Source organism: Salvelinus namaycush, chromosome 12, assembly GCF_016432855.1.
Source record: "Salvelinus namaycush isolate Seneca chromosome 12, SaNama_1.0, whole genome shotgun sequence".
Taxonomy (NCBI): domain Eukaryota; kingdom Metazoa; phylum Chordata; class Actinopteri; order Salmoniformes; family Salmonidae; genus Salvelinus; species Salvelinus namaycush.
In genome coordinates this window covers 44,522,868-44,538,339 of record NC_052318.1, presented here as the reverse complement: position 1 = coordinate 44,538,339, position 15,472 = coordinate 44,522,868, and positions in this window count along the sequence as shown.

The following is a 15,472-nucleotide window of genomic DNA, read 5'->3' as shown; positions in this document are numbered from 1 at the left end:
TCCCTTTCACTAGTCCGTCCCCCCTCAACATCATGGCAGCTGTCTTTGTGTTGTGTTACAAAGAAAACAAGGCAAGGATCCAGCCACTCATCAGATTAAGTCATACCCAGCTCCCCAAAATTGTTACTCACCCAGGAAAAGTTAGGAGTCATTACCTAGTCATATGTTTGATATTATAAACTGGGTGGTTCGAGCCCTGAATGCTGATTGGCTGACACAGCCGTATACCACGGGTATGACAAAGCATTTTATTTTACTGCTCTAATTTCATTGGTAACCAGTTTATAATAGCAATAAGGCACCTCAGGGGTTTGTGGTATATGGCCAATATACCACCGCTAAGGGCAGTATCCAGGCACTTTGCGTTGTGTCATGCCTAATAACAGCCCTTAGCTGTGGTATATTCGCCACATACCACACTCCCTCTGGCCTTATTGCTTAATTATAAATGATTGTACCCCAGGTTAAATTTGGGAAAAAAAACACATTGATATGGTCTATAACCAGCACAGTTACAATACCAGAACTAATGTTGTATATTGTAAAATCCCAAGAGTAAACAGTACCATGAGGAGCACGCTATTCTATACAGGCATTTGTCTATGGAATAGCCTCCCCTTGGAGATCAAGCAAAGAAATAGCAGAAACGGCTTTAAAAAGCAGTCAAGGGTTTTCATTTGGAGGAGGTTGTCTAACTAAGTGAAACCACTCCACTGCCTCTGTGTGCACCATTTTGTTACTGCTACTACTGGTCAGCTTGGATTTTGTTAGAGATGGGGATGATGCGCAACTAAAACTTGTTTTTTACAGTTAGGAATGATGTGCAATGAATTAGTATCATTAAAGTTAGGGTGATGTGTAATGAGTTAGTTTGTATTTTTAAGGTTGGGGATTATGTGTACTTTTTAGGATGTATGAATCAATGTGATGGGTTTGTTGGTCGTTTTGTCTTGTCATCATTAGATGTTCTTACCATCGAGGACAACTTTGGAAACAAGTGTTGTAGTTCATTTAAGTGCTATCTTCTGGGAACATATTGTACATATTTGTACATAAATATTGTTGTATATGTCTTTTGCCCAAATAAATGTATGCACACTATCAAAGCTCTAGTCATTCACTTCTCTCTCCACCCTTAGGGCAGAAGTAACTACCTTAGTCTACTTCCAGGTGCCCCTTTGTTGTGAGTAGAGATAATAGTATCCACTTAAAACACCCCATTCTTGAAACATCTGTTCTAGTTAACATTGGTCAAACTTAACTGCCCTCAAATAAGGAGCTGTATAGATTAGAAAAAGGAACTGAAAGTTAGATTTACGATGCCACCTTCTAAATTGATTCTGGGCCCTGTAATTCAAACCAAGATGGTGAGGCAACCTCTCTCTCTGATGAGGGAGCCTTACAGAGATGAATGGGACCGTTAAAATGCTGCTGCCCTGTTGATCCTTGTCACGATCGTCTTGCGAAGAGAGTGAGGACCAAAATGCAGCGTGTGGAAAGTACATCTTCTTTATTAAAGAAAGAAGACGAAAACGACACGAACACTATACAACTAAACAAAACAACAAAACAGACGACCGTGAAGCTAATCAAACATAAGTGCTGACACTAAACACTTAGACATAGACAATTACCCACAAATGCATGATGCCCATGGCTGCCTTAAATATGGCTCCCAATCAGAGACAAATGAAAGACATCTGTCTCTGATTGAGAACCACTCAGGCAACCATAGACATACCTAGACACATTCACTCAACCATAGACATACCTAGAAACATTCACTCAACACAAACTCATACACTACACCCAACACCCCCTTTACCATATAACCACCCAAAATGACAAAACACAAACATTCCCCATGTCACACCCTGACCTAACTAAAATAATAAAGAAAACAAAGAATACTAAGGCCAGGGCGTGACAATCCTTGAGTTTGTGGCCTCTAACAGACAAAGCTGTTGGAATGTGTATTTTGTGCTGGCGGTGCTCTCCTCACTACGAGGGTCTTCAAAAATCAACAGAACAAGACCATCACCTTACCTGGTTATTTTTACAAGATGCCAATGAGTGCTGATATACTTTAGAATAGGACATACATTTTTATGCTGTACATTACAGACATGTGCATGATGCCACGTTACAATGGACTGGTAATAAAGGCATTCAAAGATACTTGTAATGAACACGATAGGAGACAGAGAGCTGGTTTCAAGCACGGGGCGCAGCAGGTGTTCATTGTCAAGGACCACAGGAGGAGGCAGGTGGCTGGGTCCAGGTGCAGGCAGAAGGTCATACACAGGGGTCCAAAAAGGCAACAGTACAGGCAGGGAAAAGGCTAGTAACGTAGTCCGGGAGATCGGGTAATAGGTTGATAACAGGAAATCCGATCGACTAAAGTACAGGCAGGGAATAGGCAAAAGGCGTCATTAGTGAGGCAGGCAAAAACTATCATACACAGGAAGAGTAAATTACAGGAAAACCAGCACTCCGATTAGAAGTGTGTCACAAAAACAAACAATACCTCACAATGATGGGGTGCAAAGAGAACTGAACTAAATAGTGTGTGATAATGACATACAGGTGATCAGAGTTCAGGTGATTGGGATCTGGAGAGTGAGCTGGGTTCAGGGGATCTATGTGTTTGAGAGTGTGAGCTGGAAAGTGAGCTGCGTTCAGGGGATCTACGTGTTGAGAGTGTGAGTTGGAAGCAGACGTTACAATACTACTGCAAACCAGGCAGAGGGATTTCCTTTTGAACAGTGATACTTGACCTCTGACCCTATAAGCAGCCTCAAACTTCCTTAATCCTGAGTTACCATATCTCATCACTAGTGGCAGACTCCAACAACATTTATGGGACTCATTTACAAGGCCTCTAAACTTGGAACATAAAAACAGTTACCATACGTTACTTTACCTTAGAACACAACATATTTTTGCCTGGGATTGCACCAGATTTAAATAGACTTTTGAAGAGTTGTGTTTCACGAGAAAAATACTCTGCAAGCAGTGGATGAAACAGACTGTTCTCATCTCCAGGGCTATGTCTCAAGTATATGCCATCTAAAGCCTTCACTCTGCCAAGATGCCTCTGTTTTAACAGTGTCGGTTGAGAGGACTTAAATTGATGCAACGGTCAGGAGTTTGACCAATAGCACACATCACTTCTGGCAATACATGAAGACAGACTTGACTTCCACAAGTAAATTTTATTAATTGTCGCTGTCACTTTCATTCTCAATGTCTCCTTCTTCCTCTTCTTTCTCTTCCTTTTCTGCCTCTGTCTCCTCCATCACCCCAGAAAAGAAAACATCCCCACCTCCATAAGCTTTCTTGCTTAGGGACTTGAGGTTTCTATCATTCTTCTTATGCTCCGGTAGTCACAGACTGTCATGTCACGGAGACTTGAAATGTCCCAGAACTTGATCATCTGGTCGTGGGCACAACTTGCCAGGAAACGTGAGTCGCGAGAGTGGGTAATTTGCTCAATAGGCTCCCAACATGCTGCCCTATGTAGCCCAGTACCCAATTGGGCAAGAAGTTTGTAGCAGTTTAAAGAGAAAAATACAAATTACAATCGAGTTAAGTATTAACTTCAGTACTGTATCACTAGCTAGGTTTCTATCCAATTGGCGACAGATTATCATGCGAATATTGTAAAATCTGCATAAAAACAATGTGTATTTTCCCACCAGGGAGGTAATAGTACAAATACACATTGTATCAACTCAAATACAGACATGAACCGAATAAAAAAAAAAGACGTTTTGTTTTGTATACGTTTTAACGGTTCTAAATAGTTTTCCAAATCAGATAACATAAAATAATGAAGGGGCTTTTTCTTCCTATGTTTTGATTTGTGTATTACATTTTTTCCTAATAAAATAAAGAGATTTATGACATACTGATGTTCAATTGTGGAATCAGTGTAGTAAAATAATGTCAAACTTAGATATTTCAATGGTTGTATGCATTTTGTTGCCAATATATAGTTTCACATCAGTCCAGAACAACTCACTATGTAAACAATTTCAAAATAAGTGTTCAATAGATTCAGTTTCTACTTCACAAAAACTGCATTCACTGGTTACATCAGGTATATACAGTGGGGCAAAAAAGTATTTAGTCAGGCACCAATTGTGCAAGTTCTCCCACTTAAAAAGATGAGAGAGGCCTGTAATTTTCATCATAGGTACACTTCAACTATGACAGACAAAATGAGAATTTTTTTTCTCCAGAAAATCACATTGTAGGATTTTTAATGAATTTATTTGCAAATTATGGTGGAAAATAAGTATTTGGTCACCTACAAACAAGCAAGATTTCTGGCTCTCACAGACCTGTAACTTCTTCTTTAAGAGGCTCCTCTGTCCTCCACTCGTTACCTGTATTAATGGCACCTGTTTGAACTTGTTATCAGTATAAAAGACACCTGTCCACAACCTCAAACAGTCACACTCCAAACTCCACTATGGCCAAGACCAAAGAGCTGTCAAAGGACACCAGAAACAAAATTGTAGACCTGCACCAGGCTGGGAAGACTGAATCTGCAATAGGTAAGCAGCTTGGTTTGAAGAAATCAACTGTGGGAGCAATTATTAGGAAATGGAAGACATACAAGACCACTGATAATCTCCCTCGATCTGGGGCTCCACGCAAGATCTCACCCCGTGGGGTCAAAATGATCACAAGAACGGTGAGCAAAAATCCCAGAACCACACGGGGGGACCTAGTGAATGACCTGCAGAGCTGGGACCAAAGTAACAAAGCCTACCATCAGTAACACACTACGCCGCCAGGGACTCAAATCCTGCAGTGCCAGACGTGTCCCCCTGCTTAAGCCAGTACATGTCCAGGCCCGTCTGAAGTTTGCTAGAGAGCATTTGGATGATCCAGAAGAAGATTGGGAGAATGTCATATGGTCAGATGAAACCAAAATATAACTTTTTGGTAAAAACTCAACTCGTCGTGTTTGGAGGACAAAGAATGCTGAGTTGCATCCAAAGAACACCATACCTAGTGTGAAGCATGGGGGTGGAAGCATCATGCTTTGGGGCTGTTTTTCTGCAAAGGGACCAGGACGACTGATCCGTGTAAAGGAAAGAATGAATGGGGCCATGTATCGTGAGATTTTGAGTGAAAACCTCCTTCCATCAGCAAGGGCATTGAAGATGAAACGTGGCTGGGTCTTTCAGCATGACAATGATCCCAAACACACCGCCCGGGCAACGAAGGAGTGGCTTCGTAAGAAGCATTTCAAGGTCCTGGAGTGGCCTAGCCAGTCTCCAGATCTCAACCCCATAGAAAATCTTTGGAGGGAGTTGAAAGTCCGTGTTGCCCAGCAACAGCCACAAAACATCACTGCTCTAGAGGAGATCTGCATGGAGGAATGGGCCAAAATACCAGCAACAGTGTGTGAAAACCTTGTGAAGACTTACAGAAAACGTTTGACCTCTGTCATTGCCAACAAAGGGTATATAACAAAGTATTGAGATAAACTTTTGTTATTGACCAAATACTTATTTTCCACCATAATTTGCAAATAAATTCATAAAAAATCCTACAAAGTGATTTTCTGGATTTTTTTTTCTAATTTTGTCTGTCATAGTTGAAGTGTACCTATGATGAAAATTACAGGCCTCTCTCATCTTTTTAAGTGGGAGAACTTGCACAATTGGTGGCTTACTAAATACTTTTTTGCCCCACTGTATTTACAAATCAAGCTATTACACGGGTAGAATCTATGGATAATCTTAAAGGACATCTCCTTTACTTTATTGGTCACCATAAATGTGTGTGGAGTGAGCCTAGCACGGCGCCAGTTAACATCAAACGATGAAGCCCAGCAAAATATAGCAGAAAGAATAGATTTCTGTCAAGCCTGCTCCCAGCGGTGTGCGTAATGAAGGCTTTCCTTCATTACGCACACCTGTCACCATCATTATGCACATCAGCGCTCATTGGACTCACCTGGACTCCTTCACGATGTTGATTGCCCCCTCTATATCTGTTTGTTCCTCAGTTTTGTTCTTCGTGTCAGCATTAATGTCGCTATGTTTTCATGTCCATGCTGTCTTGTCCTGTTCCATGTCCGTTGTTAATTAAACGTTCACTCCCTGTAATTGTTTCTCGTCTACCAGCGTCATTCCTTTTTGAATGCTGACACCACTATTTGAAGAATCAGTGAGTTCTTGTTTTTGGTGGTGACGTCGGTTCCGGGTGCCTACGCCAATGGAACCGGGGGTGCCTCAGCTGGCTTGTCGGGCTTCCACGCCGTAGCTGGCTCGAGAGGTTTCCTTGCCTCGGTGGGCTCGGCAGGCTCCCATTCCACGTCATGCCTCAGCCGCCTTGTCGGGCTCCTACGTCTCAGCCGGCTCATCAGGCTCCCACGCCTCAGCCGGATCGTCAGGCTCCCACGCCTCAGCCGGCTCATCAGGCTCCCATCCCACGTCATGCCTCAGCCAGCCAAACAGGCTCCCACGCCTCAGCAGGATCATCAGGCTTTCACGCCTCAGCCGGATCGTCAGGCTCCCACGCCTCAGCCGGCTCATCGGGCTTCTACGCCTCAGCCAGCCAGTCCTGCGCCCATACCTCGGCCGGCACGTCAGGCTCGCCCAGGTGGGACCTCGGGTGGCGCCCCTAGGGAGCCCCGCTTCCCCTCTCTGGAGCTCAAAGGCGCCAGGCTGCCCTTCATTACGCACATCTGTCACCATCATTACGCACATCAGCGCTCATTGGACTCACCTGGACTCCTTCACGTTGTTGATTGCCCCTCTATATCTGTTTGTTCCTCAGTTCTGTTCCCCGTGTCAGCATTATTGCCGTCATGTCGTTTTGTTCCCCCCGTCCAGCTATTCTTGTTTTGTTTGATGTCCATTTTCCATGAAATGTTCACTCCCTGTACTTGTTTCTCGTCTCCAGCGTCAGTCCTTACATATTTCATGTAGAAAATATGCCTCAATCATTTTATTTTTTATTTTCTTATCAAGTAAACCTATGCCATTTACCTCGATAGGAGATGTTCCAAAATATGCATTATCCGGAGGTAAAGATTTTATCCCACTAGGTATAGCTTTTATAACAGTGTCATATTCCTTGCTTGAAACCTCAAAGTTGTATCTTTCCATAAATTCTCTCCGCCTAAATAGATTCCCACTAATACTAACTAATTGGCTGACAAGGACAATGTTTTTTCATAACCAATTCTGGTAAAATAACATCTTGTTTCTATATAATATCAACCCATTATTCCATATAAAACATGTATGAGGTGAAAAGTTGTGTTTATACAGCAAAGACCAGCACATTAAAGCCTGCTTGTGAAAACCTGCCAATTTCACAGGACGTTTACTCACAATATAGGGACATTGTAGTAAAAAATGAATCCCTCTGAGCTTCTGAAAAACAAAATGAGGTACAATATTCCAGAAACTAAGAGGATCTTTTAAACTACCTTTTAACCCAGTTGACTTTTGATATCTGATTAAAGAGAGTGAAGTCTAAGACATTTAGACCGCCATCACAAACCCTGTTGGTGATAACATCTCTTTTTATCTTATGTGGCTTGTTTTTCCACATGAAGTTGTACAATAGCCTATCTAAGGTACAGCAAGTGGATTTGGGAATGTCAATAGATGAAAAAAAAGATGTATGAGATAGCCCCTCAGCTTTGGATAAAAACACCCTTCCTTGAAGACTTAAATCCCTCCCTAACCATGAGGAGAAGTTAGGTGTCATCCGCCAGTTGGGATATCTTGATCTCTCTGCCCTGGAATGTAATGCCTTCAAATGGACTTTGATAAACTAATGAGCATACGGTTTGAGATACTAACAAAAATAAAAAAGGTGAGATTGGACAACCTTGTCATATTCCTTTGTAAATGTTAAACCTTGAGGATGTTCAATGACAGAGTTTGATACAGCTATTGCCACCATTATACAGAGTTCTAATAGCAATAATTCCCAAACTTCAAATGCTTAAGACAATCAAAGTTAAAATTGTGACTTACGGTATCAAATGCTTTCGTAAAATCCCAAAATAAGGTAAACAGGGAAGTCATCCAATAGATCACAATACTCAACCAAATCAAAGACTTATCAAAGACTCAAGCCACAGAAGTCATAGACTGTTCTCTCTACTACCGCACGGCAAGCGGTACCAACGCATCAAGTCTGGAACCAACAGGACCCTGAACAGTTACTACCCCCAAGCCACAAGACTACTAAATAGTTAGTCCAGGTAGCTATTGGTTAACTATGTAACTATATGCATTGACCCTTTTTGAGCCTACTCTTTTGACTCTTCACATACACTGCTGTTACTGTTTATTATTTATCCTGTTGCCTAGTAACTTTATCCCTACCTCTATGTACATACTGCATCTACCTCAATTACCACGTACCCCTTCACATCGACTCGGTACTGGTACTCCGTGTATATAGTCAAGTTATTGTTACTCATTGTGTATTTACTCCTTGTGTTAATCTTTTAATGAATTTATCTTTTTCACTCTGCATTGTTGGGAAGGGCCGTAAGTAGACATTTCATTCTCAGTGTTACGGATACAGGTATCCTGTGTGTATCCTGTGTGTATTTCTTTGCTCTCCTTCTTCCCTCACAGGTGGCAATCATCATTCCCCAATCAGTCATCAATCAGAAGACACACCTCCTCCTGTTTCCATTACCCTATCACATCCCCTTTCCCTTGGTTTAAAAACCCTGTCAGTTGTTTTCGCATGAGCTCAATTTCTCTGTGTAGCTCGATCGCTCTGTCATGCGATCTCTTGTTTTTGCAATTATATGTCCCTTTGTCCGTTACCCTGTGAGTATTGTTTTGTTATGGTGTTTGACCGAGTTTGGGAAACCTTGCACAAGATGACAGCAAACATTAACCACAGTAGTCAAGACATGGTATAGGGCAATATGTCCACTAGATGGCAGCAAAATAACCACTAAGACCCTACAGTAATGGTAAGAAATCCATATCTTCATTTAAGTCAGAAGTTTCCTTTTTTTACAACCAAATTGCAATTTTTGATGAAAATGGCATTTTATGGAAGGGTCCAGACACTTTTTTTGTGTGAGTTCACATGTTTTTGAGAAACTTACCCCAACCAGTGAATCATTTCCTCATCCTTGTTTAACAGTATGGGGCCCCATTAAAAAAAACATGATCAAAGGCCCCTAAAACACCCAAAATATGTCCTTTTAGAAACGGTAAACCTCTCAGCATAGTGATGCATGTTTTTAGATGTTGTACACGTGACATTGTGTCATTCTGAACTTTGTCCGCAACGTTGTATTCCATTTTGATCGACGAGACAACGTTGACCCCGCGAGTCTACCCCACTCAGTGCAACAATTGACAATTACTTTTCAGCACTCATCAATCCTGCAGTTGTAGAAATGTTTTTCGATGAGCCAAAAATAAACTGGAAGAAGAGACCTTGGTCAGAGTGACCTGATGGTCAGTTGTCAATAACATGTGTGTGTTTGATAAATAGTTTTCCCAGTGTTGCAGTATTCTGTTATACTTTGTGTAAAAAAAATGCCAGTTCTCACACATACACAACATTGACAATAGTATGTGGACACCTGTTCGCCAAACATTTCATTAAAAAAACATAAGTGTTAATATGGAGTTGGTCACCCCCTTTGCTATAACATCCTCCACTCTTCTGGGAAGGCTTTCCACTAGATGTTGGAACATTGCTAGATGTTGGAAGCTGGAAGCGTTTTCCTGGCATCCGCCAAAATCAGATTTGTCCGTCGCACTGCCAGATAGTGAAGTGTGATTCATCACTCCAGAGAACATGTTTCCACTGCTCCAGAGTCCAATGGCGGCTAGCTTTATACCACTCCAGCCATCGCTTGGTATTGAGCATGGTGATCTTTGGCTTGCTCGGCCATGGAAACAAATTTCATGAAGCTCCCGACGAACAGTTCTTGTGTTGACATTGCTTCCAGAGGCAGTTTGGAACTCAGTAGTGAGTGTTGCAACTGAGGACAGACGATTTTTACGAACTTCAGCACTCGGCAGTCCAGTTCTGTTAGCTTGTGTGGCCTACCACTTCGCGGCTGAACTGTTGTTGCTCCTAGATGTTTCCACTTTACAATAACAGCACATAGTTTGCCTGGGGCAGCTCTAGCAGGGCAGAAATTTGACGAACGGACTTGTTGGAAAGGTGGCATCCTATAACAGTGCCATGTTGAAAGTCACTGAGCTTTCCACTAAGGCCATTTTACTGCCAATGTTTTTGGTGGAGATTGCTTGGCTGTGTGCTCGATTCTATACACCTGTCAGCAGCGGGTGTGGCTGAAATAGCCAAATCCATTCATTTGAAGGGGTGTCTTTTGGCCATGTAGTGTATATTTTTCATCAGAGTAGATCTACCTAGTGTTATTCCGCTTTGGTATAGCAAGCTCACCTGTTTTATAATATTTTTCCTTAGGCAATTTAGGCTGGTTTCTTACAGAGTAGTCTTGGCATGGGGTTGATCAGCGAACAACTTGGCCGTTGTCAAGACGAGTGATGCCCAGTTGCGTCGTGAATACCATCCGCAACAAGTACTCATCCCCCACCGGTGACGGTGTCAACATTGGATTCAAGGAGGCAGATGAGGCATTCGTAATTCTTTGAATTGTAGGTGATGCTATACCACGACTCTATAGTGAAGCTTTGCAGACTATTGATACTCCCTGCGCAGGCACAATTCATCCAGGACTGCTTGAATCAACCATTCCACCCACCTTTCCTTTCTATATGTCCTTTTGTCATTTATAGACTTCTGTTAAATTAACCTTTTAGCTGCCAATGTGTACAAGATCAAATAAACCTTACTATACATACAGTGCATTCGGAAAGTACAGTATTCAGACCCCTTGACCTTTTCCACATTTTGTTACATTACAGCCTTATTCTAAAATGTATTAAATAGTTTTTTCTCCTCATCAATCTACAGTACACCGACTACCCGATGATGACAAAGCAAAAACAGGTTTTTAGAATCAAAAAGAAAGGAGGACCAAGGCACTCTTCATATAATTAATTAAAATGCCTTTATTTGTATGGCATGTTCAAATGAAACAATTTTTATTTAAACGACGCGTTTCGGCTGCATGGCCTTCGTCAGGGAGTACAAAGAAATAATAGAATGTCCTCTTTTGAACAGCTTTTCTTCCAATAGAAGATTCTAAAAAGGACAGACAAGTAATCCAAATAGAAATTGAAGAAGGAAAATCACAGAACACAGTGACAATTCTAACAAAGCACAATGTGATGAGATCTTGAAAGAGAAAGCAGACCCATTCACTCTGACATTGAAGCAAGACAAGCTAAGAAAATTTAGAAGAGATGAAAGTAGACGATAAAGATGGCAAGGTCTTTGCCTGGAGAAAACCAACGCGCGAGAATTCAGAATCACATCCGCAGAGGAGGAAGCCTAGATCTGTTTCTTTCAACTTTACGAGCAGTGACGATGAGGATCACCTCAGACACTCAGAGGCCAGCTCCTCCCAAGATTTTTTAGATCAGGAAGAGGAGTCACGCAGGTTCCTCAACAAGAGAGGGAGAGGACGCGGAAAAGGCCAACACGAAGGGGGAGGAAGAAATCAAGACTATCCAACCACACGGAGCAGGACCAGAACAAGGCTGTGATCAACATTTCTGGAGAACCCCTTTCTGATGATTGCATAAGGGTATTGTCTAAAGGACTGTCCTTTGCCCCCACATACTCAACTAATTAATTTAATACGAAGATTGACCTATTTAGTTTCTACAGGAATCTACATCTGAAGGCCTGGTACAAGCAAAACATCTCTCCAACTACAGACACCAGTGTCTCAGGTCAGGCAGTTTCTGTTCCCTCAAAAACACCTTTTAAGCCCAAGTCCACCTTTTCTCCCATCGTCCAGAATGCCACACTAAATACATTTGCCAAGAAAGTGAATTTTGATGTAGAGAATCGGTTTAAGGATAAAAATTGACTCCAACCAAACACGACGTAATCTTTCTAAGACAGAGAGGGATGCAGTTGAATCATTGTCCAAAAATGAACGGATTGTGGTTAAAAAAGCAGACAAAGGTGGCGCTACAGTAGTGTGGAGTAAAGACAAATATGTGACAGAAGCCTACCGTCAATTAGACAATGATGAATTCTACCAATCTCTTATCTTCAACCCTACAGAGGACCTAAAAACTGAATTGAAAGGGATCCTCACAGAAGCTAAGGAGAATGTCTACATTTCAGATAATGAGTTCAAATTTCTTTTCAATGGCAGTCCGCGTAAGGCTTCTTTTTACCTTCTTCCAAAAGTCCACAAAAATCTTGAAAATCCCCCAGGAAGACCAGTCATTAGTGGTAATGAAAGTCTGACAGAACCCATCTCTAAGTACATTGATTACTTTATTAAGCCTTTTCTGACGTCACTCCCGGGCTATCTTCAAGATACCACAGATGTGTTGAACAAAATTAAGGAATTGAACAATATAGGTTCAGCTTCCTTTTTAGTCACCATGGATGTGGAGTCTCTATACACCACCATTGAACATGAACAAGGATTGGCAGCTATGCACCATTTCTTGAGTACCTGACCTGAAACTGAGATGCCTCCTACAGAATTCATTGTCTCACTGACTGAATGGACTCTTAATCATAACATCTTTATCTTTCAGGACCGTATTTTTAAACAGGTCAAAGGATGTGCCATGGGAGCTTGCTACAGCCCTTCCTACGCTGGTTTGTACTTGGGGAAATGGGGAAATGACTTCATTTTGGATCCTTCTAATAACCATTTCTTTGACCGGATTATATGGTGGGGACGCTATATTGATGTTTGCCTGTTTTGGTCCGGCTCAGAAGATGAACTTATTTCCTTCCATCAATACCTTAACAGCATTAACCCTAAAATCAAACTAACTATGGAGTACAGCAAGGATAACATTCATTTTTTGGACCTCGACCTCAGTAAAAATGACAACGGTTGTTTGCACACATCAATCTTTAGGAAGCCTACAGATGGGAATACCATTCTGAAGGCAGACAGCTTTCACCCCAAAAGGCTAAAAGAGAATATTCCATATGGCCAATTCCAAAGAGTCTGCAGAATTTGCGATCAGGAAACAGACTACAGTGTCAAATCTGCTGAATTGGAGAATCGCTTCTTGAATCGGGGCTACAGCGTTCAGGTCCTGAAAGATGCAGGTTACTTGACAGAAAGAACTTGTTGCGAAGGGGAGTGCCTCGTGATACATCAGAGAGAGTGTATTTTGTTACAAAATACAGCACTGAAGCAGAGAACATTAAAAGAATCATTAAAAATAATTGGGGAATCATCCAAAGTGATACGCTACTACGCCAAGTCTTTCCTGAGCCACCAGTCATAAGCTTTAAGAGATGTCCTACCCTAAATTACAAATTAGTCCACAGTTATCTTTAATTTTGTATTTTATTTATTTCACCTTTATTTAACCAGATAGGCTAGTTGAGAACAAGTTCTCATTTGCAACTGCGACCTGGCCAAGATAAAGCATAGCAATTCGACACATACAACAACACAGAGTTACACATGGAATAAACAAAACATACAGTCAATAATACAGTAGAAAAAATGAACTAAAAGTCTATATACAGTGAGTGCAAATTAGGTAAGATAAGGGAGTTAAGGCAATACATAGGCCATGGTGGCGAAGTAATTACAATATAGCAATTAAACATTGGAATGGTAGATGTGCAGAAGATGAATGTGCAAGTAGAGATACTGGGGTGCAAAGGAGCAAGATAAATAAATAAATACAGTATGGGGATGAGGTAGATAGATGGGCTGTTTACAGATGGGCTATGTACAGGCGCAGTGATCTGTGAGCTGCTCTGACAGCTGGTGCTTAAAGCTAGTGAGGGAGATATGAGTCTCCAGCTTCAGTGATTTTTGCAGTTCGTTCCAGTCATTAACAGCAGAGAACTGGAAGGAAGGCGACCAAAGGAGGAATTGGCTTTGGGGTGACCAGTGAGATATACCTGCTGGAGTGCGTGCTACGAGTGGGTGCTGCTATGGTGACCAGTGAGCTGAGATAAGGCGGGGCTTTACCTAGCAGAGACTTGTAGATGACCTGGAGCCAGTGTGTTTGGCGACGAGTATGAAGCGAGGGCCAACCAACGAGAGCGTATATGTCGCAGTGGTGGGTAGTGTATGGGGCTTTGGTGACAAAACGGATGGCACTGTGATAGACTGCATCTAATTTGTTGAGTAGAGTGCTGGAGGCTATTTTATAGATGACATCGCCGAAGTCGAGGATAAGTAGGATGGTCAGTTTTACAAGGGTGTGTTTGGCAGCATGAGTGAAGGATGCTTTGTTGCGATATAGGAAGCCGATTCTAGATTTAATTCTGGATTGGACATGCTTAATGTGAGTCTGGAAGGAGAGTTTACAGTCTAACCAGACACCTAGGTATTTGTAGTTGTCCACATATTCTAAGTCAGAGCCGTCCAGAGTAGTGATGCTGGACGGGCAGGCAGGTACGGGCAGTGATCGATTGAATAGCATGCATTTAGTTTTACTTGCATTTAAGAGCAGTTGGAGGCCACGGAAGGAGAGTTGTATGGCATTGAAGCTCGTCTGGAGGTTAGTTAACACAGTGTCCAAAGAGGGGCCAGAAGTATACAGAATGGTGTCGTCCGTTTAGAGAGACTGCCAGAGGTCCGGACAACCGGCCCTCCGATTTGACACACTGAACTCTATCAGAGAAGTAGTTGGTAAACCAGGCGAGGCAATAATTTCAGAAACCAAGGCTGTCGAGTCTGCCAATAAGAATGTGGTGATTGACAGAGTCGAAAGCCTTGGCCAGGTCGATGAATACGGCTGCACAGTAATGTCTCTTATCGATGGCGGTTATGATATCGTTTAGGACCTTGAGCGTGGCTGAGGTGCACCCATGACCAGCTCTGAAACCAGATTGCATAGCGGAGAAGGTACGGTGGGATTCGAAATGGACGGTAATCTGTTTGTTAACTTGGCTTTCGAAGACCTTAGAAAGACAGGGTAGGATAGATATAGGTCTGTAGCAGTTTGGGTCTAGAGTGTCACCCCCTTTGAAGAGGGGGATGACCACGGCAGCTTTCCATTCTTTGGGAATCTCAGACGATACGAAAGAGAGGTTGAACAGGCTAGTAATAGGGGTTGCAACGATTTCGGCAGATAAAATTATCTCCCGGGTGACTCTCAAAAAACTTGGCTTGACCACAAACCCAAGGGCTCTTTTAAATGTAACCAGTGCAACCATTACAGAAATATTGCACAGAAAAAGTATTTTGTTGACACAGCTTCCAAAATGGAGTATTACGTCAAGCATTTCATTAACTGCAAAACCACTCATGTCATCTATAGATTGGAATGTCCACAGTGCAAGGTGTTCTACATTGGACGGACAAAGAGACGCCTTCAAGACAGCTTAGCGGAACACAAGTATG